This window comes from Schistocerca nitens, chromosome 5, assembly GCF_023898315.1.
Source record: "Schistocerca nitens isolate TAMUIC-IGC-003100 chromosome 5, iqSchNite1.1, whole genome shotgun sequence".
NCBI classification, from domain to species: domain Eukaryota; kingdom Metazoa; phylum Arthropoda; class Insecta; order Orthoptera; family Acrididae; genus Schistocerca; species Schistocerca nitens.
Window position 1 is genome coordinate 58422976 of NC_064618.1, and position 25526 is coordinate 58448501.

Below are 25526 nucleotides of genomic sequence, written 5' to 3' on the forward strand. Positions count from 1 at the left end.
AGTTTCATATCAGCTACCTAATTATCCACGACCTGTTCTTTTTGAAATGATTTACAAGCTATTCACTCTATGACGAGCATGCAGTTCGCCTCGTTTTTATGCATATTAAAATTAGTACACTGACAAGGTATTACATCATTACTCCTACTAGTCACTTCTTTGCCTATCATCTCCTCGTGTGCTTTTTGCTTTGGCTGCCTTTTCCCACCAATGTGTGACAAACAGCACGATTAGCTACCAACCTTTACGTGATTTCTACATTAGTCTCCTTGGCGCTGTTGTTGCACCTTTGGACATTTCACTGAGATCTGAATCTACCTTTGAAACAATCTTTCTTGTGCACCAACCAGCTGCTTCATTTGTACTACACATTGAGAAAAGTGTTTTTTAGTGTCACATTTTAGTCTGTTGTTGACTTTGCCATTTATGTTGACTTAAGAGGATTTACCTAGCCAATCTGTTTTTAGATTTGAATTCACCTAGTCCACATTTAAATTTACTTAACTCGTTTCTTCTCTTAAGCTGTCACTATCCTCTTCAAATCTTCCTTGATATTACCCAATGTTGGAACAAGTGACAACAGTAAAATATTTTGCCCATACAAGTCCACTTCTCAAGACAACTACCTCAGAAAAAACCTGTTAATCCTTAAGTGTGATCATTACTCAACTTTACTTGCCATATTAACTGAATACTAGGAGATTCTATCCCCATTTAATCGTCAACAGTCACATAAAATGACGTAGCATGTGAAAGTTGCAGGATTTGGACAGGTTACTCCTGTAACTGAAATATCAGATCTGAAGATGGTTCTGAATGAACCGAAACCGGTCATATGAACAACAACAAAAAAAAAAAAATTGCAATCAAGACGGATCTTAAGTAACATTCTTAATGGGAAAATGACTCAGATATTGATGTGATGAAAATTGCTAATAATTCTGAATATGGTTACACATTTGAAGTAGAGTTATAATACGCAAAAAAATTCAGATGAGGAACATAAAGTTTTACCATTAGCTCCTGCAGCTAAAACTGTGCTTCAGACTAAGTTTTGACTATTCTGAATGCCAAAACTAATTATGTGGGTCATTATTAAAATCTTAAATTGTATTTATGTCTAGGAATGAATGAAACAAATATATATAGAGCATTAAAATTTAAACTCTTTAATTGGCTAAAAAATCTGTTCATCATAATGTAAAAACCATGACTAATGCAACAAATGCTCACGAATGACTCAGTATTTTGAAAAACGATGTAACAACCAAGGATCAGAATGGATATAGGACTAGTTCCAGATGCAAATAAGCATAAAAATTAATAGGAAAACCAAATTTCAAAGAAAGACCCATATTCAACGAAAAGGTTGGTGAAAATCACATGGAGAAAAGTAAAGTCACATTTAACTGCCTGATTTACCTTGCAATGACAATACTTGATTTATCTAAACAATTCATAAACGATTTTCACTACAGAGCTACAAAACCAAAATATGTAGAAAAAGTAGAACTTTGTTCTCATGATATTGACAATTACCTTCACAGTACAGAAACTAAACTTGTTTGATCAATTTGGTAATAGCGATTACACAAAAAATTATATTTACAGTGATCCTCAAGTAAATAAAAAAGTATTGGCTAAAATGGAAGATGATTCTAATGGAAAAATTGGAGGAATTTTGTGTTTAAAGGTAAAAAATATATTCATATAAAATTGGAGATATTATAGAGGAAAATAGTTAAAATATATGACTGCTCGTTTTAAATATAGAACAATATAAAACTATGAATTTGATAAAAAGTAATGAGTATGTAATTTATTCAGTTGTGGTGCAGTCCTCATCAGAATAAAAGATATACTTTTTACAATGAACTGGATACATTAGCATATGGACATTATCAAATCATTAAAATTGTTGAAAAATTAGCATTTAATATATTTTTAAATTTTAAAAATTTGTGTCCATTAAAACACAGATGACATATATGTTCTTTGATTACTATCCTGTATTCCTAGGTGTTGTAATCACCTTTTGAAATTATAACATTACTAAAATGTGAAAAATTCCCTTCCCATTCTTAATAAAGAATGTGTGTGTGGGTAATTGACATTTTTATAAATCTATCACATGACACCTTTGATGTTTCCTTTAAAGCATATTTAATGTAAAAGTTTCCTAACGCTTTGAAGTATAAAAAACATTTTAATATAAAAGTTTTAAGGAAATAAAGAAGGGAACTGAAAAATTATTACTTTTTATACTAGTGTTTATAATCTTCTGCCCACATCTTCAAGAAAAATAAGAAGAGGGAAAAATAAGGAAATGATTTAAAACCTTTATATCCAGAGTTTATGCATGAAATTTATCGACATTATTTGTTTTAAATATTTATTTCTAGTAGCTGTAGTTTCTATGTTTTTTCTCAGTTTGCAAGAAATTAAAGAGACTGCAACCAGGGACAAATGTTGCCAGGTAGTGACGCTAACTCAAATAGTGATGGATAAAATGGCAAAGAGTGCTTTAAATATTAAACACTCAAACTGTTTATCAGTTGTTGGGAACACCCATAATACTTCAGAACTAAATGGTTAACATGGATGAAGACTCATCAGGTTCCTCTTCGCCAGGTGAATTGGAGGATGTAAGTCATGTGGACAGAATTAAAAGGGAAATGAACGGTACTAAAACTTGCTGGATTTGGATGGGTTACTGCTGTAACTGAAATATCAGATCTGAAGATGGTTCTGAATGAACCGAAACCCGTCATATGAATAATAAAAAAAAATTTGCAATCAAGACGGATTTTAAGTAACATTATAAAATCAGTGATTGCTGTTATCCCATAAGACATTATGTCTGTTTTTGCAAAATTCCCATTTAGAATTTCCATGGTTGTAAATACTGACTCATAACACAGCTTATAAATTATTTATATCTAATTACTTTGAATTATTTCATTCCTTCTTTTGATTGTAATCTTTCAAGTATTTATGATTTGCTTTAGCATATCTGTTATAACATTGTTCTGTTCCGCTTTCATCGCAGTTGAGTTGTTTTATCAACTCGTTACCTTCCTGTTTAGATGTGAGGAGACCAGCTAAGTACGAGGTATTCCAGAGCCTCTATATCGTTAGTGACGTCGTTTTGAAAACCACTCAGAGTCATTTTAACAGCACTACAATGTTTATGTAATTCTTTTCTGCTTTCATTTTAGTTGCATGTTTTTGATATTTTCTAATTCATTACATTTGAAATGTGGTGGAACCTAGTAATCCAGCAGTCGAAGTATCTGAATCAGATACAAGGCAACGTGTGAACGCTTCACACCCTAAATTAGAGGAAACTGTCAGCTGATGCTCAGAGGATTCAGGGTATACAGACTATGACGATAATCTTAAGAAACAGATTGCGCTATGAGTGAGCATGACACTTTTTCACAGCAAAGTGGAACAGAAAATGATTGATGGAAGTAGTGATCCATGTGATGACAAACGCAGAAGGCACTACTTCAGTGTCAATAATCAATACAAATGTGCCAAAGCATCTCCGATCTGAACTGCTGGATCTCCTTGCCATAATATTATCACAGAGTTTCCATTAACCAAGGTGACTAAAGGAGATTAAAAAAACCAATTTTCATTATGGCAGCTTTATTTTGGTGATGAACTTCTTGATCACATCCAACTATATATGCACCAACAGATTTTGTCACACAGAACTACTCTGAGAAAACAAAGCTGAACTTCAGAACCTGAATTTAGATGAACTTGAGCTTTTATAACTGATTGTTCAGGTCTGTAAATGTTCAAATGTGTCACGTCTACGAACCGATTCTTAATGTTAGTGAACTTCTTACAGTTTGACGACTTTCAAATTACACTCCTGGAAATTGAAATAAGAACACCGTGAATTCATTGTCCCAGGAAGGGGAAACTTTATTGACACATTCCTGGGGTCAGATACATCACATGATCACACTGACAGAACCACAGGCACATAGACACAGGCAACAGAGCATGCACAATGTCGGCACTAGTACAGTGTATATCCACCTTTCGCAGCAATGCAGGCTGCTATTCTCCCATGGAGACGATCGTAGAGATGCTGGATGTAGTCCTGTGGAACGGCTTGCCATGCCATTTCCACCTGTTGGCTCAGTTGGACCAGCGTTCGTGCTGGACGTGCAGACCGCGTGAGACGACGCTTCATCCAGTCCCAAACATGCTCAATGGGGGACAGATCCGGAGATCTTGCTGGCCAGGGTAGTTGACTTACACCTTCTAGAGCACGTTGGGTGGCACGGGATACATGCGGACGTGCATTGTCCTGTTGGAACAGCAAGTTCCCTTGCCGGTCTAGGAATGGTAGAACAATGGGTTCGATGACGGTTTGGATGTACCGTGCACTATCCAGTGTCCCCTCGACGATCACCAGTGGTGTACGGCCAGTGTAGGAGATCGCTCCCCACACCATGATGCCGGGTGTTGGCCCTGTGTGCCTCGGTCGTATGCAGTCCTGATTGTGGCGCTCACCTGCACGGCGCCAAACACGCATACGACCATCATTGGCACCAAGGCAGAAGCGACTCTCATCGCTGAAGACGACACGTCTCCATTCGTCCCTCCATTCACGCCTGTCGCGACACCACTGGAGGCGGGCTGCACGATGTTGGGGCGTGAGCGGAAGACGGCCTAACGGTGTGCGGGACCGTAGCCCAGCTTCGTGGAGACGGTTGCGAATGGTCCTCGCCGATACCCCAGGTGCAACAGTGACCCTAATTTGCTGGGAAGTGGCGGTGCGGTCCCCTACGGCACTGCGTAGCATCCTACGGTCTTGGCGTGCATCCGTGCGTCGCTGCGGTCCGGTCCCAGGGCGACGGGCACGTGCACCTTCCGCCGACCACTGGCGACAACATCGATGTACTGTGGAGACCTCACGCCCCACGTGTTGAGCAATTCGGCGGTACGTCCACCCGGCCTCCCGCATGCCCACTATACGCCCTCGCTCAAAGTCCGTCAACTGCACATACGGTTCACGTCCACGCTGTCGCGGCATGCTACCAGTGTTAAAGACTGCGATGGAGCTCCGTATGCCACGGCAAACTGGCTGACACTGACGGCGGCGGTGCACAAATGCTGCGCAGCTAGCGCCATTCGACGGCCAACACCGCGGTTCCTGGTGTGTCCGCTGTGCCGTGCGTGTGATCATTGCTTGTACAGCCCTCTCGCAGTGTCCGGAGCAAGTATGGTGGGTCTGACACACCGGTGTCAATGTGTTCTTTTTTCCATTTCCAGGAGTGTAGAAAAGAGAGCTCAAAGTTGACGACATGGCAGCAGCTTCTTTTCTATCTTGAAAAATTATCGGAAATTTACAAAAATACTACAATGAAATTTTCGCTCTACAGCGGAGTGTGCGCTGATATGAAACTTCCTGGCAGATTAAAACTGTGTGCCGGACCGAGACTCGAACTCGGGACCTTTGCCTTTCGCGGGCAAGTGCTCTACTGACTGAGCTACCCAAGCACGACTCACGCCCCGTCCTCAGAGCTTTACTTCTGCCAGTAACTCGTCTCCTAACTTCCAAACTTTACAGAAGCTCTCCTGCGAATCTTGCAGAACTAGCACTCCTGAAAGAAAGGATATTGCGGAGACATGGATTAGCCACAGCCTGGTGGATGTTCGCAGGAGAGCTTCTGTAAAGTTTGGAAGGTAGGAGACGAGGTACTGGCAGTAGTAAAGCTGTGAAAACGGGCCGTCAGTCGTGCTTGGGTAGCTCTGTTGGTAGAGCACTTGCCCGCGAAAGGCAAAGGTCCCGAGTTCGAGTTTCGGTCCGGCACACAGTTTTAATCTGCCAGGAAGTTTCAAAAATACTGCAGTTTAGGCACATGTGCTATTGTAGATGGTTATCTTGTTTCCTTCCATGCTAAATGCTCATTTGTGGTCTATATGTCCAAGAAAACTGATAAACATGGCTTATAACTGATTTCATTGTTTGATGGGAAGACCAGTTACTTCTATAATGGGTACACATACACTAGGAAAAGCTGTGATGGCGGTGCATTGCTAACAATGAAAAAAAAAAACGAATGATACATACTCAATATATGTAAACGAATATCTGGCAGTAGTGGTAACATTACTGCTGACAACTGGTTCAGCTCAATACAGATAGTAGAAGATTTAAGAAACAGACTTTTTGGTACTCTAAAAAAGAATAAGAGAGGGAGACTGCAGGAGGATTTCATCCAAATAAGCATAGGTCAGCTGGTTCGTCGTTGTACGTTTTTACAAAAGACCCAGCTCTGTTGTCGCAAGTGCCAAAGACAAACAAAGCGGTTCTTCTTGTTATACCCATTCATCATAGCCCTGCTGGAGATTTGTCTTGTCAGACACCACAAATCATATCATACCACAACACCACCAAAGGAGGCGTCGATGAACTGGAGAAAATGTGCTACATACACTCCTGTAGTCCCATGTGTTAATTCTAGCGCTTATTGAACACCAGCACACTAAATGCAAATGATCTACAGATCAGATAAATCTCCTGTCGACAGACATATGTTCCTAACAAAATTATCCCGTTGTCTCGTACTAAAAAACATGCAAACACCGACTCAGAATCCAATAATTCTGCAGCAGTTACGATTAATATGCCGCTGGGTTTTAGGTCAAGATCCTCGAACAGAGGACAAAGTGGAAGCAGATGTAGGCCTTAAGAATGGGAAATCATGCGGAATCTGTCCCAGAAGAATGATTTTTGCTACATTTGGAAGAAAACGAATATGCATGCAGTGCTTTTACCAGGTCTGCAAGAAGTTTTGTGAAAACTTGTAACTTGGAGCACTCTTATTTTTCATATGCTTTTTTTTAAGTTTTAAAGCATTATATTTTCTGTTGGATTGTTCTTTTGAGAAGAATTACAAAATGTGTCAAAGTATTAATTTCATCATTAGTTAAAGGAAAATACAGAAACATATTACTTTACGAGGTGCGAAGTAGTTTTCCTAACTAAATCTAAATGCTAATTTGCCCGCAATTAATTTATGTTAATGATATGTATTTTCATGATTATTTACTTTATATTAAAGACACTTTCATGTGCAAAACAGAGAAATTAATAGGTATTCAAAAGTAAGGCATCAGATTGATTGCATTATTTTGTTAGTTTCCCACGTTGGCCACTTCGTCAGTCAAAGGTTAATACTTATTGTAATGCAAAAACTTTGAACCCCTGAAATGTAAGACAGCATATCACTGCCATGTTTCAAGTGATGGATCTTGTTATCATGATGTATGGCCTATTGCTGGTTGTATCTTGGCCACATAGGTTTGCAATTCAGAAGTAATTTTTTTTCCATCAGCAAATTCACCTTGTTCCAGAGCTCTTTATTCCTTGCTGTACTACAGACTGGTGTATTGGCAAAGGCCCCCCTGTCGTGGTCCATAACAATTTTGCTACTAGCAAACTTCCAGATAATGTGTTACAGGGTACTCATTGCTCCACAACTGTGATACACTGGTGTGCTTTTAGTAATTAGTTTGTATATGGACCATACCACTAATGGTTGGGTGTGGCTACTTTGGTCGGTGGTTGTGTGATATTCTTGATCTTTCTTTTACATTAGGAAAGAACTGGTAAGGTCTTCTCCAGGTTTCTCCTTAATTCCACATTTCGTGCCCTTCTCTGTTAATGCATTCCTTTATTTTCTTTCTCGACTGATTTTTGTGCCCAGTATGTACTCATATAATGAAAGTGTCTTGTGCTAGTCTCAGGACTGCTGGAAACCGATGTCATCTTGCTCTTTATGCTTTTTATTCGCTTTTTGGTCTCAGGACAATTAAAAACCGATTTTTGCTCTCCAATGTGGTACAACCTTGCCATGGTGGATGGGGTTAGATAACTAATAGCGCCATAACTGTTGACTGCGAATGTGCAACTGAAACAGTAGCCGTCGTATTGTAGTCCCTTTGTCATTTGTAGCCAACCAAGTTTGCGTTAAGACTCTTACAGAGCCATCTACTGCTACAATTTTCGTTAAATGTTATTTATTTCGTTTTATGACATTTCCCCCTGCGTCAGTAATAGGCTGTGAAAATTTGACGTCATTATGAGCACAGGAACATTTTTAATGAACTGTTCTGCGTGCTGCTGTCGTTAATTAGTTTTCTACATACAAATTTCTAAGTGTTTCAATAACTTCCGTACTATTTTTTCCACTAATTAGCCCTTGTGTTGACAGACACAATAATAAGCAGATCGATTTCGTAGTCGATGCAGCCTCTAGTGATTTTCATAATCCTAAGGTGGTACAGTAGTGCCTCTATGCCATTCTCCCAGAACTCTGGACCAAAAACGGACTCCTGTTGGCAGCTTTCGATGACACTTTTGACAGTTTTGGGTTTCCAGGACATTCCAGTTTGACCTGACTGTGTTTATTATACTCCAACAGATTGTTATAGATACACGTGGTACAGTCCATCGGTTTCAGTCTTCTGAACACATCATGCCATCATAAATTAGCGAAAGCATGAACCATGTATGTCATTATGCCTGTAACATATTCGTCATCTGAGTTGCTCAAAATATACATACCAAGGTTTACCGCAGAATCCCTTCCAGGAACATGCTAACAACCTGTCTGTGTTCCCTCTGGGTGTGACACACAAAGTTTTCCTTCCTTCGGCTAGAGCACTTACCAAACAAACCACATTGACAGATTCAAGATCTTTGTCTTGCCTGTTTTGATCTTAATTACCAACAATTCACTTTTTCCTGGCAAATGAGGTCGCAGTCCTTTTGTATTGTATGTTGTATTGTACGTTAACCGGGGACGTAGAAGCGACGGAGAGGCTCCGTCCCCGCCGCAGCCACAGTGGTCCACGACGACCACCGCAGTTCACTTCACCCCTCCGCCGCCCCACACCGACCCCGGGGTTATTGTGCGATTCGGCCCCCGGTGGACCCCCCCCCCCTCCCCCAAGAGAACATCACACACAAGACGAGTGTAACCCCTATGTTTGCATGGTAGAGTAATGGTGGTGTACGCGTACGTGGAGAACTTGTTTGCGCAGCAATCGCCGACATAGTATAACTGAGGCAGAATAAGGAGAACCATTCCGCATTCGCCGAGGCAGATGGAAAACCGCCTAAAAACCATCCACAGACTGGCCGGTTCACCGGACCTCGACACAAGTCCGCCGGGCGGATTCGTGCCGGGGACCAGGCGCTCCTTCCCGCCCGGAAAGCCGTGCGTTAGACCGCACTGCCACGCAGTCCTATTGCTTACATGCTGCTCTAGTAATTTACAGCGGAGATACCTGATACTACTCTGTGTCTTCCAGCATCATATAATCTGGGTACAGAGTTATCAGTAGGTACTAGACTGATGTCTCCCTGTCTGTTCTCAACATCCCGTCGGATAAGGGCAAGGTACATAATACAATGGGTGATCGATCATTGTTGGCTACGAGATTGTCTTCGCACCTGACTTGCTCTTTGTCATAAAATCCTATAGGGTGGGGCACCAGGTAATTTTAAACCCTTATGACATTCCAACAAATGTTGGGATTGCCTTGTCTTGCGTCGTCTTCAAAGGTCGCTACAGTTCGTTGGCTTCGGCGTCCATATCAAATTCGCTTCCACAGGGAGAATTCGCAACTTTTAAAGACAGAATTTAAAATACAGTTCTGTCTTTAAGAGTTCCTAAGTCTCTCTGAGTGTACTATATACTCGGCCGGTCTGGATGTTAGGGTCTAAATCGATTTCTCCTTTTGTAATTGTGGAATAGATGATATAATGTATTGTAAATCTATCAGAGACATGCAAGTTTGCAGTGGAGTCACTTACCTTATATTAAACAAACGTGATATCAACAATTGTTAACAGTTCTGTGCAGCTTTGGAAAATAGGTTTGTTAAAAGGCCTATTCAAGACACGAATCCCAAGCTGCAGTCAGCTTAGTGAAAGCAAAATTCTCTAGCGTCAGTTACTCTGATACGCCACAATGCTGATTCCGCGTCTGCGTCCATTCATATGTTTGTTGCGTCCACCCAGTGTTGCTCCTGTTTTGAACCTTTCTAATTGTGTTTGCAGTTCTGGACATTTAATTCAGTTCAAAAAAAGATTCTTGGAAGCTTTGCAGCGCACTAAAGTCTGTGATAAATAACACTTAATTTTAGTCAGTAGTGAAAGCAGGAGTAAGCTGAAATTTAGTGTTTCTTCGTAAGATTTTGCTCTTATCAACTGTGCTGTGCGTTTTAAACTTTCAGGGAGCGGATGCTGGGCTCACCTGTACATCAGGTTAGTTTTTTAAAAATACATTCAATCTTTCTACTGAATTTTTAATATAAATTTATTCCACTTCCTTTTCTTTATTTCATTTGAATAGTCAATGATATTTGTTTCCTCTTAGAGAATTTGCCATTCCTAACTGTCTACGACTATTACGTCACTGGAGTGCGGGGTCTCCTCAGGACGTACAACACCAAACTGGGATACAACATGGCGCAAGTGGCCTGCGACCGGGATGGTGGAAGAATAGTCGTGCCGGAGACTAGCGAGGGTTACAAAAACCTCGACAGGCTGAGTTCACGCAGGAAGCTGTCTAACTTGTTCATAGGCGCAACGGATCGGAGAGTGGAGGGTCGTTTCGTCGACGATAAAGGTGAGTAAGAAAAATAGCTCTGAGCAACGAAGCAGAATTAATGACATTATTGTTAGGTAAATTTCTGTTTTTAATAACATAATAATCACATCTTTATTTCTGATAAGTGAGCTACGTGTCAACTCTGAAAGGATGACAGTAGAGGCAAGATAGAGGCTTGAAGAAAACTCCTACAGTTCGTAGATATATGCGGTGCGTTGCTGCTGAAATTTTACAGAAAGCTGACCGTTTGGCTCCATGAAACAGTTTAACTGTTAAAAGCAATGATCAACAGTTAATGTTATCCGCAGAATCAGAAATATTGCAAGTAGTTATTTACGACATGTTCTAACTATACTAATGAGATAATAACATAGCTTGCAGTCTCTCCTCCGTCTGTGTCGTGTTACAAATTATCGGTAGGCAAATACTCTGATGGAGCGTCCATGAAGACTTTCAGATCCACAGTTACCGTGGAAATAGTTATTTCAAGGCCGTTGGTTGTTGAGAAATACAGGTCCAGGGTCGAATTTTGTCACTGATGTAATTGGGACTTTATAAATAACAAAAGACACCTCTAAATATTGTTAGTTTATTTGCCTACAAGAAGAGAAACACAGCGCTAGTGAGACGCGTTCCTATAAGTCGCTGCATTATTGTCGCCACCTTGGCGTTAAGCAAAAGCCAACCGGCACCCATGCGCCCAGAGTTACAAAGTATCAGTGGCGGATGGTTCAGAGTTGTTTTGGATATACAGTATTGCAGTGATTTCCACAATTTCCGGACAGGGACAGTTAAACTTTTTTTTATTTTTTTTTCATCAGTCTACTGACTGGTTTGATGCGGCCCGCCACGAATTCCTTTCCTGTGCTAACCTCTTCATCTCAGAGTAGCACTTGCAACCTACGTCCTCAATTATTTGCTTGACGTATTCCAATCTCTATCTTCCTCTACAGTTTTTGCCCTCTACAGCTCCCTCTAGTACCATGGAAGTCATTCACTCATGTCTTAGAAGATGTCCTATCATCCTGTCCCTCCTCCTTATCAGTGTTTTCCACATATTCCTTTCCTCTCCGATTCTGCGTAGAACCTCCTCATTCCTTACCTTATCAGTGCACCTAATTTTCAACATTCGTCTATAGCACCACATCTCAAATGCTTCGATTCTCTTCTGTTCCGGTTTCCCACAGTCCATGTTTCACTACCATACAATGCTGTACTCCAGACGTACATCCTCAGAAATTTCTTACTCAAATTAAGGCCGGTATTTGATATTATTAGACTTCTCTTCGCCAGAAATGCCTTTTTTGCCATAGCGAGTCTGCTTTTGATGTCCTCCTTGCTCCGTCCGTCATTGGTTATTTTGCTGCCTAGGTAACAGAATTTCTTAACTTCATTGACTTCGTGACCCTGAATCCTGATATTAGTTTCTCGCTGTTCTCGTTTCTACTACTTCTCATTACCTTCGTCTTTCTCCGATTTACTCTCAAACCATACTGTGTACTCATTAGACTGTCCATTCCGTTCAGCGGATCATTTAATTCTTCTTCACTTTCACTCAGGATAGCAATGTCATCAGCGAATCTTATCATTGATATCCTTTCACCTAGTATTTTAATTCCACTCCTGAACCTTTCTTTTATTTCCATCATTGCTTCCTCGATGTACAGATTGAATAGTAGGGGCGAAAGGCTACAGCCTTGTCTTACACCCTTCTTAATACGAGCACTTCGTTCTTGATCGTCCACTCTTATTATTCCCTCTTGGTTGTTGTACATATTGTATATGACCCGTCTCTCCCTATAGCTTACCCCTACTTTTTTCAGAATCTCGAACAGCTTGCACCATTTTATATTGTCGAACGCTTTTTCCAGGTCAACAAATCCTATGAAAGTGTCTTGATTTTTCTTTAGCCTTGCTTCCATTATTAGCCGTAACGTCAGAATTGCCTCTCTCGTCCCTTTACTTTTTCTAAAGCCAAACTGATCGTCACCTAGCGCATTATCAATTTTCTTTTCCATTCTTCTGTATATTATTCTTGTACGCAGCTTCGATGCATGAGCTGCTAAGCTGATTGTGCGATAATTCTCGCACTTTTCAGCTCTTGCCGTCTTCGGAATTGTGTGGATGATGTTTTTCCGAAAGTCAGATGGTATATCGCCAGACTCATATATTCTACACACCAACGTGAATAGTCGTTTTGTTGCCACTTCCCCCAATGATTATGGAAATTCTCATGGAATGTTAACTATCCCTTCTGCCTTATTTGACCGTAAGTCCTCTAAAGCTCTTTTAAATTCCGATTCTAATACTGGATCCCCTATCTCTTCTAAATCGACTCCTGTTTCTTCTTCTATCACATCAGACAAATCTTCACCTTCATAGAGGCTTTCAATGTATTCTTTCCACCTATCTGCTCTCTCCTCTGCATTTAACAGATGTCTTCACATTTTTCCTGCAGCCATTTCGTCTTAGCTTCCCTGCACTTCCTATTTATTTCATTCCTCAGCGACTTGTATTTCTGTATTCCTGATTTTCCCGGAACATGTTTGTACTTCCTCCTTTCATCAATCAACTGAAGTATTTCTTCTGTTACCCATGGGTTCTTCGCAGCTACTTTCTTTGTACCTATGTTTTCCTTCCCAACTTCTGTGATGGCCCTCTTTAGAGATGTCCATTCCTCTTCAACTGTACTGCCTACTGCGCTGTTCCTTATTGCTGTATCTATAGCGTTAGAGAACTTGAAACGTATATCGTCATTCCTTAGTACTTCCGTATCCCACTTCTTTGCGTATTGATTCTTCCTGACTAATGCCTTGAACTTCAGCCTACTCGTCATCACTACTATATTGAGATCTGAGTCTATATCTGCTACTGGGTACGCCTTACAATCCAGTATCTGGTTTCGGAATCTCTGTCTGACCATGATGTAATCTAATTGAAATGTTCCCGTATCTCCCGGCCCTTTCCAAGTATACCTCCTCCTCTTGTGATTCTTAACAGGGTATTCGCTATTACTAGCTGAAACTTGTTACAGAACTCAATTAGTCTTTCTTCTCTTTCATTCCTTGTCCCAAGCCCATATTCTCCTGTAACCTTTTCTTCTACTCCTTCCCCTACAACTGCATTCCAGTGGCCCATGACTATTAGATTTTCGTCCCCCTTTACATACTGCATTACCCTTTCAATATCCTCATACACTTTCTCTATCTGTTTATCTTCAGCTTGCGACGTCGGCGTGTATACCTGAACGGTGTTGGTCTGCTGTCGATTCTGATTAGAACAACCCGGTCACTGAACTGTTCACAGTAACACACCCTCTGCCCTACCTTCCTATTCATAAAGAATCCTACACCTGTTATGCCATTTTCTGCTGCTGTTGATACTACCCGATACTCATCTGACCAGAAATCCTTGTCTTCCTTCCACTTCACTTCACTGACCCCTACTATATCTAGTTTGAGCCTTTGCATTTCCCTTTTCAGATTTTCTAGTTTCCCTACCACGTTCAAGCTTCTGATATTCCACGCCCCTACTCGTAGAACGTTCTCCTTTCGTTGATTATTCAATCTTTTTCTCATGGTAACCTCCCACTTGGCAGTCCCCTCCCGGAGATCCGAATGGGGGACTATTCCAGAATCTTTTGCCAATGGAGAGATCATCATGACACTTCTTCAAATACAGGCCACATGTCCTGTGGATTCACGCTACGTGTCTTTAATGCAGTGGTTTCCATTGCCTTCTGCATCCTCATGTCGTTGATCATTGCTGATTCTTCCGCCTTTAGGGGCAATTTCCCACCCATAGGACAAGAGAGTGCCCTGAACCACTATCCGCTCCTCTGCCCTCTTTGACAAGGCCGTTGGCAGAATGAGGCTGACTTCTTATGCCGGAAGTCTTCGGCCGCCAATGCTGATTCTTTATCAAAATTTAGGCAGTGGCGGGGATCGAACCCGGGACCGAAGACGTTTAATACTGTTATAAATACCGTAGCAACGGCCTTGCCGCAGTGGATACACCGGTTCCTGTGACGTCACCGAAGTTAAGCGCTGTCCGGTGGCCGGCCCTTGGATGGGTGACCATCCAGGCGACCATGCGCTATTGTCATTTTTCGGGGTGCACTCAGCCTCGTGATGCCAATTGAGGAGCTGCTCGACCGAATAGTAGCGGCTCCGGTCAAAGAAAACCATCGTAACGACCGAGAGAGCGGTGTGCTAAGCACACGCGCCTCCTATTCGCATCCTCAACTGAGGATGACACGGCGGTCGGATGATCCCGATGGGCCACTTGTCGCTTGAAGACAGAGTGCTTTATAAATACCGTTCCTCTTAGCGGTTTCCTGCGATTCATGTTTTCCGTGACTTAAAACCTACTTTCAGCGAATATCGATGGCGTTTTTGCTAGCTAGTGTTAACGTCGCCCACCTAGGTGCAGAAAACCACGTCACAAGCATCGGGTAACCTAGTACCAAGATCAGCCAAGTGACAAAAAAGAAAATGTACTTACAGTAGGAGGAGCAGGAAAGAGCTTCACTAACAGAATAGTACTTCAGAGGTGACCTGGAGGCAATAGGTGCACCAACAGCACACATTCGTGTGGGGTTTGTGGAGGTTTTGCAGTGACATGACCAGCCATGTGTTATCACGGCTGTTAGTAGTGTGAACTGAGAGCCGAGGCAATTGATTTTAACAGAAACAGTCTCGTAACTGTGCCATGGCTTGTGTTGCGTTCGAGAGATGGGGATACACGATCATGGTCAGCACTTACATGGGATGAGGACAGTATTATATGAGCGTCTTGCAGAACGCGTGAGGGAGGCCACAAGCGCACAAGACAAAATCCTTGTGATTACTGGTGTTAGAGAGACATTTTCTGGGCGATAGAGGGTAGCTATAGACAAACAATACTGAAAGAAATTGAGCACAACAAGACCAGAGTCCCAGAAAAATAAAATTAATTCGTTTCCTCAGAACATTAGAGGTTCGAAAAACGAGATAAATGAGCTTCTTGTATGCCTAGAAGTTGAGGAAAATCCTAAAGTGATAGATGTTCTGTGCCTCTCTGAACACCACACAACCACAGGGATATAGAAATTCTGCAGGGCGAAATACCTAAGACTTGCTCCAAAAATGTTGCGGAAAGGGAAGGAGGTATTGATGTGCATGGTAATTAGGGGCTCTTATTGTTGGACAATATACAGATTGTAACAAAACATAGAAAGTATATTTTTGTGCAAACATACATTTTTTTGAATGGAACAATGCCGATTCACGTTATCAGACGAAATGTGGGGTAAATTACAATGTCGGTGGTGTTTGTTGCAGGATTGTAGTGCGAGTCGTTTAGGAGAAATCGTATTCTGAAAAGTTTCGACACCGATACTTGTACAATACTTGTGGTAGCTCACATTAAGGATCAACACAAGGGCATAACTAGTTATGTGGATTCTTACCAGTTCAGTTGAAGAAGCAAGAGAATACATTAAAAATGGAATTGCACAAAAGTTTAACGATCACATGAGTTATTGTGACCGTTACATAGCTTTGGTTACTGATAATAACTTGACACCAGTGCCTATGAGTTTAATTTGTACACTACAGCACTTAAGATGATCACTATGTGATTGAAAATCGATTTTGCTGTCAAAATGGTTCAAATGGCTCTGAGCACTATGGGACTCAACTGCTGTGGTTATCAGTCCCCTAGAACTTAGAACTACTTAAACCTAACTAACCTAAGGACATCACACACATCCATGCCCGAGGCAGGATTCGAACCTGCGACCGTAGCAGTCTCACGGTTCCGGACTGCGCGCCTAGAACCGCGAGACCACCGCGGCAGGCTTTTGCTGCCAATAAACCATCAAAATTACGGCCAACGCTGACATTCCTTCTAATTTCAACAACGTAAAGCATTTTTCAGAAAACTGTCAGGCTGCAATATATACTATAGCTCTTTCTCATTTCAACTTTATCAGTGCAACAATATAATTAAACTGCAGTCATTTCTGCTTTGTCAATTTGCATCACAACATTATACGAGTTTCACCAAGTATGCATCACAATATGCAGGACAATAGTTACGACTACTTATCACCCCATTCCAGTTCTGTCTAAATAAAACTGTTAATGATTATGAAGTGACTGATTCTTTAATTTTTCTTTCATGTGGTGTTACTGGTGAAAGGAAAGTGTTGGTTTTCCTCTGTCAATAGATATTTCGTATTTTTGTGCCGGCAACAGGAAATAAACAAGGAACTTCATCATAGTTAGTAAAATATAAGTAATTCAAAACTTTTCGTAAGGTCTGCGCTATAGAAATTGGAATGAAATATTTAATGTTAACAAATTACAATCGCGATTGATGTAAGCCGTATGTAATGACTTCCTTTCCTCTTCTAATCACTTGTGTAACGATTACATCTGCAACAGTTTAGTTGTAGCTTATTCAAAAAAAAAACATGATTTCAGTCATTTCTGGTATGGTTTTAAGTGCTGCAGATTCGCGTGTGGAAGTTCTTTTGTTACGGTTGCGTCTGCTTACTCGCCGATTCGTACTAGGAGGGAAGGAGTGTATAAACAACTCTTATAAGGAGTTCTTCATGCGGCAGAAATGAGTAACATTAGAAATACTTGCAGCGCACCTTAGTAGCTAAAATTTTGAGAGCGTGTTTCTTTCGGTGTATTCTTCCTGTGCAAGGATTTTCAGGATTGTTTTTGACATGTCGAATGGACCATTCTCTAGTTAGTCAACAATGAGGTGAGATGAAATTCCTTACACTAAGTATATCGTGACATGGCGTGGATACTTGCAGCCTAGTACAAACTTACACTCTTTTCCCCCTACATAGCCTGTCATATAATGGTCTGCCACTGATTTTGCATACGGGTATCATGTATCGTGTGCCCATATTCACTGGGAACGCCAGTTTGAGGCTGGGGCGCGAGCTCTAAGATGTGACCATATTGCCTATGCCTATGTGAAGTAGCACGGGCATTTCCGTTCTGAGTATCCAACTCTCTTACAGCTCCATCATGTTCGATTCTATGTGAATTATTGTGCCCCACGATCGTGATGTAATCCAGGACAGAAAGAGGGTCAAACTCAGATAGAATCGTATTCTATTTTAATTACTATTTGAATTCCTTGTAAATTGAAGATGTTGGCTCTCCAGTATGACATAAACCGAGGTTTGCTGTGTTAATTTGTAAACAGCAGCGTCAGTTGGCCTAATGAAACTTCCTGGCAATTTAAAACTGTGTGCCGAACCGAGTCTCGAACTCGGGACCTTTGCCTTTCACGGGCTAATGCTTTACCACCTTTACTTTATTTGGTTGATCTCATTTTTGTTCTATATTGTACGTTGAACCTGTTCTTGGCGGACGTCCGATGACACCCGTTCAGGTTCTTCGTTGATCCGTTCACTCAGATTTTTATTGCAGAGGGTAGCTAACCCTCTGACCAAACACGCTGAGCTACCGTGCCGGCACCATCTGAGCTACTCAAGCACGACTCACGACCCCTCCCCACAGCTTCAATTCAGCCAGTACCACGTCTTCCATTCTGGAACCCCAGAGTGTGGCAAAGCCCTGTCTTCACAACATCCTTCCTTACAGGAATACTAGTTCTACAAGATTCGCTGGAGAACTTCTGTCAAGCTTGGATGGCAGGAGACGAGATACTGTCGGAACTGAAACTGAGAGGGCGGTTCGTGAGTTTTGCTTGGTAGCTCAGATGGTAGAGCACTTGCCCGCGAAAGGCAAAGGTCCGGCTCACAGTTTTAATCTACCAGGAAGTTTCATATCAGCAGACACTCCGCTGCAGAGTGAAAATTTCATTCTTCAATTGGCGTAATGCTTGTGCATGCCTGAGTTAGATTGGAATGTGTGTCGTTAGAATTACGTCCAGTCTACATGACTACTTATAACGGTATGTAGCTGTGAAATTGTAATAGTGTACAACTGTGACATCAATATGCTGTTTCTATGTCTAGATCTTGTATTATTTGTATTTAGAGCACTGCTATCATCAGTGCTCTAAATACTGTCAGTTGAAATCTAGATCTGCAATGCAATAAAAGAGACACAGTGATGACATTACTGCCAGTTCTGAGCTTCTTATTCCCCCTTGTAACTGCTACGTCCAGTTCCGCCTAATGTCAACGGGTGGACGACGTCGACGGCACACGATTCCCGCCTTAAAGACCATCCTTATTCCTTTAGTTGGAGCTACTGCATCTACCTCTACTAATGATATCGCATTCGCTGCAGCATCGTTTAAGGATTGATAATTTCACCTTAAATTTGTGCAAAATGTCGATACAAGAATGTATCCAGCACCCATTGCTCTGCCTCCCAGAGAATAGCTTTGTTGGCGTTATCATCATTCGTTAGCTGATAAGTACTATTTTTCAACTTTCTAATCCAGTTAACAAAGTTTTCCATAGACTTTTCCTGTGTCTGTGCTACACTATTAAGTTGCGCACGGTAAAACGTAGAAGTATTTTCCCTTTTATATCGAACGTAGAAGTATTTTTCCTCCTATAGCGTTCTAATTATCCTTCTTGTAGTTCGAGAAAAGACTAAGCATTTCGTAACTTCTCGTGGTATTGACAGCATTCCCTGTCAACTTCAACAGATCCTTATTTAATCACTATTTGTCATTACATCACTCTGATATCGCAGCTGTAGGTATATAGTCTATAAAAGTCAAAATATCTTACCCTGATTTACCTGCAAAAGGAATTGCAGATGAGACAGTAAAGGTATCTAGGAGAGGTAGAGATAAGTTAGGGAAGAACTGTTCCCTTCTCTTCCCCTGTTAACCTTCAAGTGCCCTAACCAGTTCTAAATTCACCTTTGAGCAACCTCAGTCAACAAGTGCTACAGTGTTTTCAGAGGTGCAATTTTGATTACTATCACTACATAAAGTATAAAACAAGAGATTTCCGAAGTAAATGAACGGAGATGTAAACAAACAACGATATAGACTTGTACAAAAGTTAAGAGGTGGCATTTATATGCATTTTGTATTTAACATTACTGTTGAACTGCTGCTGCCACTGTTGCCCTGTCTTACTGAAGTCGAATCATAACCGTAGCCTCCGTCACTACTTCTAACACCACTTATAACAACTGTGGCTGTCCTCTGGTAGGGATTGGAAGATCGGCGGGAATCAAGAACACCTCTTGGCCGACAGAGGTCTTTATTTACTTCTCAACAACGTGCCGGCACTGGGTGGTGGGCGCTTATCCGCGCACCTCTGTGCACGACGCATTGTGGCGAATGCAGCTGGCTAGCTGCTGCCACATGTATCTGAGCACAGTGATGCAGGGATCTTGCGACGTTTGCATACTTGGCCGGCTGCTGGCGCCAGCTCAGCTGGAGGACGAGCTGGCACGGCTGGTCTCGGCCGCAGGCGAGGCTGACTGGCGGCGTTTGGTGCTGGCGGACACACGGCGGCTCCGTGGCTGCGAGGGCCCGAGCCCGGCCGCAGCCCACCAGCACTGCAGCTAGGCCGCCTGGCAGATCCTCCTATCTGGATGACGGCTGCGCGCTGGCGGCCTCGTGGCGGAAATTCACACCGCAGTGGACGCCGACTCAATGACTTGCCAAGTCACTGAGCCGCCGATTCGATATGGTCATTATGTGCGTCAAAGCGGGTTTCTTATGTTGCGGCAGCCACAAGTATCACGCACAGCAGGTGCCAAAACGCCATTAGTTTTGGTGACTCGTGGGTCACCTACCGACAGGTGGGCTGCAGCGCGTAGTTGGGAGTCACGGTGCAGTGCTGTTAACCATTACCATCACCTCTTCAGTATGTTACGGCATATGGCTTCCTTACGGCAGCGAGCCCTCCAGTATTAGGCCGCCACAGAACCTTGTTCAGCTTATACGTGTCTAAGCTGTGTTGTACAATGGTTTCGAAACTTATTTACTTCCGCAGAAGATCTTTCGGCTGCGAGGTAAATATTTGACGTTGACCGTACAGATACTCTGAAATCTGATTCCTGTTAAGCACTTTTCTTCGTACTTATTGCAACAGCAGTAATCATACCTGCTCTAATTGCGTTGTGGTCACTGAGCCACTCCTCTACGAGAACTTTATCGAAATCAGCAGGACTCTTGGATAGAGGATGTTACTCTCACGAGCCAGTAAGCGTTAGTCATGATTCTTTTGAATATGGGAAGAACAGATTCATGTTATCTGGACAACTCAGCCAAATACCTTTCTACTCACTTAATACAGCACCTTTATACCAAATACCATTACACAAACGTGTTTACCCAACTTGCATTTGGTCATACGGTATTTTCTTAAATCATGTCAGAAGGATGGTAATGACAGTTCAGGCCCACGATCTGTTATAACAGGTTTCTTACCTGTAGATAAGATAAGGACATCCAGTGTCAGGTTACACACCTAGAGTCCTTGGTGCCCCCACTACTTCTCCCCACTGGGAACTACTGAGTCTTCATCAAGGGCCCACAAGCGATTGAACCAGGCAACTGCGTCACTTAAAATACAAATGACGGTAACCTCTCTTCCTCTTCTCTTGCTCCCTCCCCCCCCCCCCCCCGCTCCCCTCTGAACCAATGAGGATCAAGTACCCCGTCCACACTTTAATCTTTTATAATTAGGGCACCCGAGTCGGAGGGGCTACTCTGCAGCTGGACAGTATAGGGATAGTTTGTAGACTCTTGTAACAAATTACGTTCTTAGAAACAATTTAATGTTACATCATTGAAGGTACCAACAGAGGACACATCCAGGCAGATATGTAAGTGATAAAATATTCTTAAAAAAAAAAAAAAAAGATACTGAAAATCACCTAGAAGGCTTTTTGAAACCTGCAATTACTTGTTACAGGATGACACTCAACCGATTTTGCAATGATTTAAGAGTATACTCAGGTGTAAGCATATACCTAATTTAAAACTGGTTAGTTGAAGAACACGGTCTCTCAACAGATCAATGGTGTTCGAATTGGGGAGCCAGCAGTTTCAAGAACATTACGTCATCTGGTCTGTTAGCTGGCTCGGCCTTCCTAAAATGAGGCATTGTTTCGTCTCCACCATGAGACTTTTGCGAGAATTCGTTGATTTTCACTACTCGTCCATACCCGCGACTAAAAGTGCTCATGTACACTTCCTGATACCCTTCGTAATATTTTACGTTTCATCTTATAATTTGATCTAAAGAACCAGTGTTAAGTTCGTCATATATATACACCTGAGGATGCGATTAAATTATCGTGAAACCGGTTGTAGGTAATTCTGTTATAAAGGAACTGCTGACAGCTAATGCACCTACCAGAAAGCTTTTTAGAAGATTCCAATAGTTTCTTAGAATTTAAAATATTTAATCATATAGCTAAGTTTTGGATGCCCAAACCGTAAAATTATACCTTCCAATATAAGTACACGCTTACCCGTGGTCTAGGGGTAGCGTCTTTGATTCATAATCAAAACGTCTTCGGTCCCGGGTTCGATCCCCGATACTGCCTAAATTATGATAAATAATCAGCATTGGCGGCCGAAGACTTCCGGCATAAGAAGCCAGCCTCATTCTGCCAACGGCCTTGTCAAAGAGGGCGGAGGAGCGGATAGAGGTTCAGGGCACTCTCTTGTCCTAGGGGTGGGAAATTGCCCCTAAAGGCGGAAGAATCAGCAATGATCAACGACATGAGGATGCATAAGGCAATGGAAACCACTGCGTTAAAGACACGTAACGTGTATCCACAGGACATGTGGCCTGTAATTGAAGAAGTGTCATGATGATCTCTCCATTGGCAAAAGATTCCGGAATAGTCCCCCATTCGGATCTCCGGGAGGGGACTGCCAAAGGGGAGGTTACCATGAGAAAAAGATTGGATAATCAACGAAAGGATAACGTTCTACGAGTCGGGGCGCGGAATGTCAGAAGCTTGAACGTGGTAGGGAAACTAGAAAATCTGAAAAGGGAAATGCAAAGGCTCAATCTAGATATAGTAGGGGTCAGTGAAGTGAAGTGGAAGGAAGACAAAGATATCTGGTCAGATGAGTATCGGGTAATATCAACAGCAGCAGAAAATGGTATAACAGGTGTAGGATTCGTTATGAATAGGAAGGTAGGGCAGAGGGTGTGTTACTGTGAACAGTTCAGTGACCGGGTTGTTCTAATCAGAATCGACAGCAGACCAACACCGACAACGATAGTTCAGGTACACATGCCGACGTCGCAAGCTGAAGATGAACAGATAGAGACAGTGTATGAGGATATTGAAAGGGTAATGCAGTATGTAAAGGGGGACGAAAATCTAATAGTCATGGGCGACTGGAATGCAGTTGTAGGGGAAGGAGTAGAAGAAAAGGTTACAGGAGAATATGGGCTTGGGACAAGGCATGAAAGAGGAGAAAGACTAATTGAGTTCTGTAACAAGTTTCAGCTAGTAATAGCGAATACCCTGTGCAAGAATCACAAGAGGAGGAGGTATACTTGGAAAAGGCCGGGAGATACGGGAAGATTTCAATTAGATTACATCATGGTCAGACAGAGATTCCGAAATCAGATACTGGATTGTAAGGCGTACCCAGGAGCAGATATAGACTCAGATCACAATATAGTAGTGATGAAGAGTAGGCTGAAGTTCAAGACATTAGTCAGGAAGAACCAATATGCAAAGAAGTGGGATACGGAAGTACTAAGGAATGACGATATACGTTTGAAGTTCTCTAACGCTATAGATACAGCAATAAGGAATAGCGCAGTAGGCAGTACAGTTGAAGAGGAATGGACATCTCTAAAAAGGGCCATCACAGAAGTTGGGAAGGAAAACATAGGTACAAAGAAGGTAGCTGCAAAGAAACCATGGGTAACAGAAGAAATACTTCAGTTGATTGATGAAAGGAGGAAGTACAAACATGTTCCGGGAAAATCAGGAATACAGAAATACAAGTCGCTGAGGAATGAAATAAATAGGAAATGCAGGGAAGCTAAGACGAAATGGCTGCAGGAAAAATGTGAAGACATCGAAAAAGATATGATTGTCGGAAGGACAGACTCAGCATACAGGAGAGTCAAAATAACCTTTGGTGACATTAAAAGCAACGGTGGTAACATTAAGAGTGCAACGGGAATTCCACTATTAAATGCAGAGGACAGAGCAGATAGGTGGAAAGAATACATTGAAAGCCTCTATGAGGGTGAAGATTTGTCTGATGTGATAGAAGAAGAAACAGGAGTCGATTTAGAAGAGATAGGGGATCCAGTATTAGAATCGGAATTTAAAAGAGCTTTAGAGGACTTACGGTCAAATAAGGCAGAAGGGATAGATAACATTCCATCAGAATTTCTAAAATCATTGGGGGAAGTGGCAACAAAACGACTATTCACGTTGGTGTGTAGAATATATGAGTCTGGCGATATACCATCTGATTTTCGGAAGAGCATCATCCACACAATTCCGAAGACGGCAAGAGCTGACAAGTCCGAGAATTATCGCACAATCAGCTTAACAGCTCGTGCATCGAAGCTGCGTACAAGAATAATATACAGAAGAATGGAAAAGAAAATTGAGAATGCGCTAGGTGACGATCAGTTTGGCTTTAGGAAAAGTAAAGGGACGAGAGAGGCAATTCTGACGTTACGGCTAATAATGGAAGCAAGGCTAAAGAAAAATCAAGACACTTTCATAGGATTTGTCGACCTGGAAAAATCGTTCGACAATATAAAATGGTGCAAGCTGTTCGAGATTCTGAAAAAAGTAGGGGTAAGCTATAGGGAGAGACGGGTCATACACAATATGTACAACAAGCAAGAGGGAATAATAAGAGTGGACGGTCAAGAACGAAGCGCTCGTATTAAGAAGGGTGTAAGACAAGGCTGTAGCCTTTCGCCCCTACTCTTCAATCTGTACATCGAGGAAGCAATGATGGAAATAAAAGAAAGGTTCAGGAGTGGAATTAAAATACAAGGTGAAAGGATATCAATGATACGATTCGCTGATGACATTGCTATCCTGAGTGAAAGTCAAGAAGAATTAAATGATCTGCTGAACGGAATGAACAGTCTAATGAGTACACAGTATGGTTTGAGAGTAAATCGGAGAAAGACGAAGGTAATGAGAAGTAGTAGATATGAGAACAGCGAGAAACTTAACATCAGGATTGATGGTCACGAAGTCAATGAAGTTAAGGAATACTGCTACCTAGGCAGTAAAATAACCAATGACGGACGGAGCAAGGAGGACGTCAAAACCAGACTCGCTGTGGCAAAAAAGGCATTTCTGGCCAAGAGAAGTCTACTAATATCAAGTACCGGCCTTAATTTGAGGAAGAAATTTCTGAGGATGTACGTCTGGAGTACAGCATTGTATGGTAGTGAAACATGGACTGTGGGAAAACCGGAACAGAAGAGAATCGAAGCATTTGAGATGTGGTGCTATAGACGAATGTTGAAAATTAGGTGGACTGATAAGGTAAGGAATGAGGAGGTTCTACGCAGAATCGGAGAGGAAAGGAATATGTGGAAAACACTGATAAGGAGAAGGGACAGGATGATAGGACATCTGCTAAGACATGAGGGAATGACTTCCATGGTACTAGAGGGAGCTGTAGAGTGCAAAAACTGTAGAGGAGGACAGAGATTGGAATACGTCAAGCAAATAATTGAGGACGTAGGTTGCAAGTGCTACTCTGAGATGAAGAGGTTAGCAGAGGAAAGGAATTCGTGGCCGGCCGCATCAAACCAGTCAGTAGACTGATGACCAGAAAAAAAAAAGTAAGTACATACCCTCATCAGTCCATATTTTACCCCCCATTCACAATTTTACGGATATTTTACCTATTTCTTATATGTGTTCGGTTTTGAAAAACATGGTTCTGAGCACTATGGGA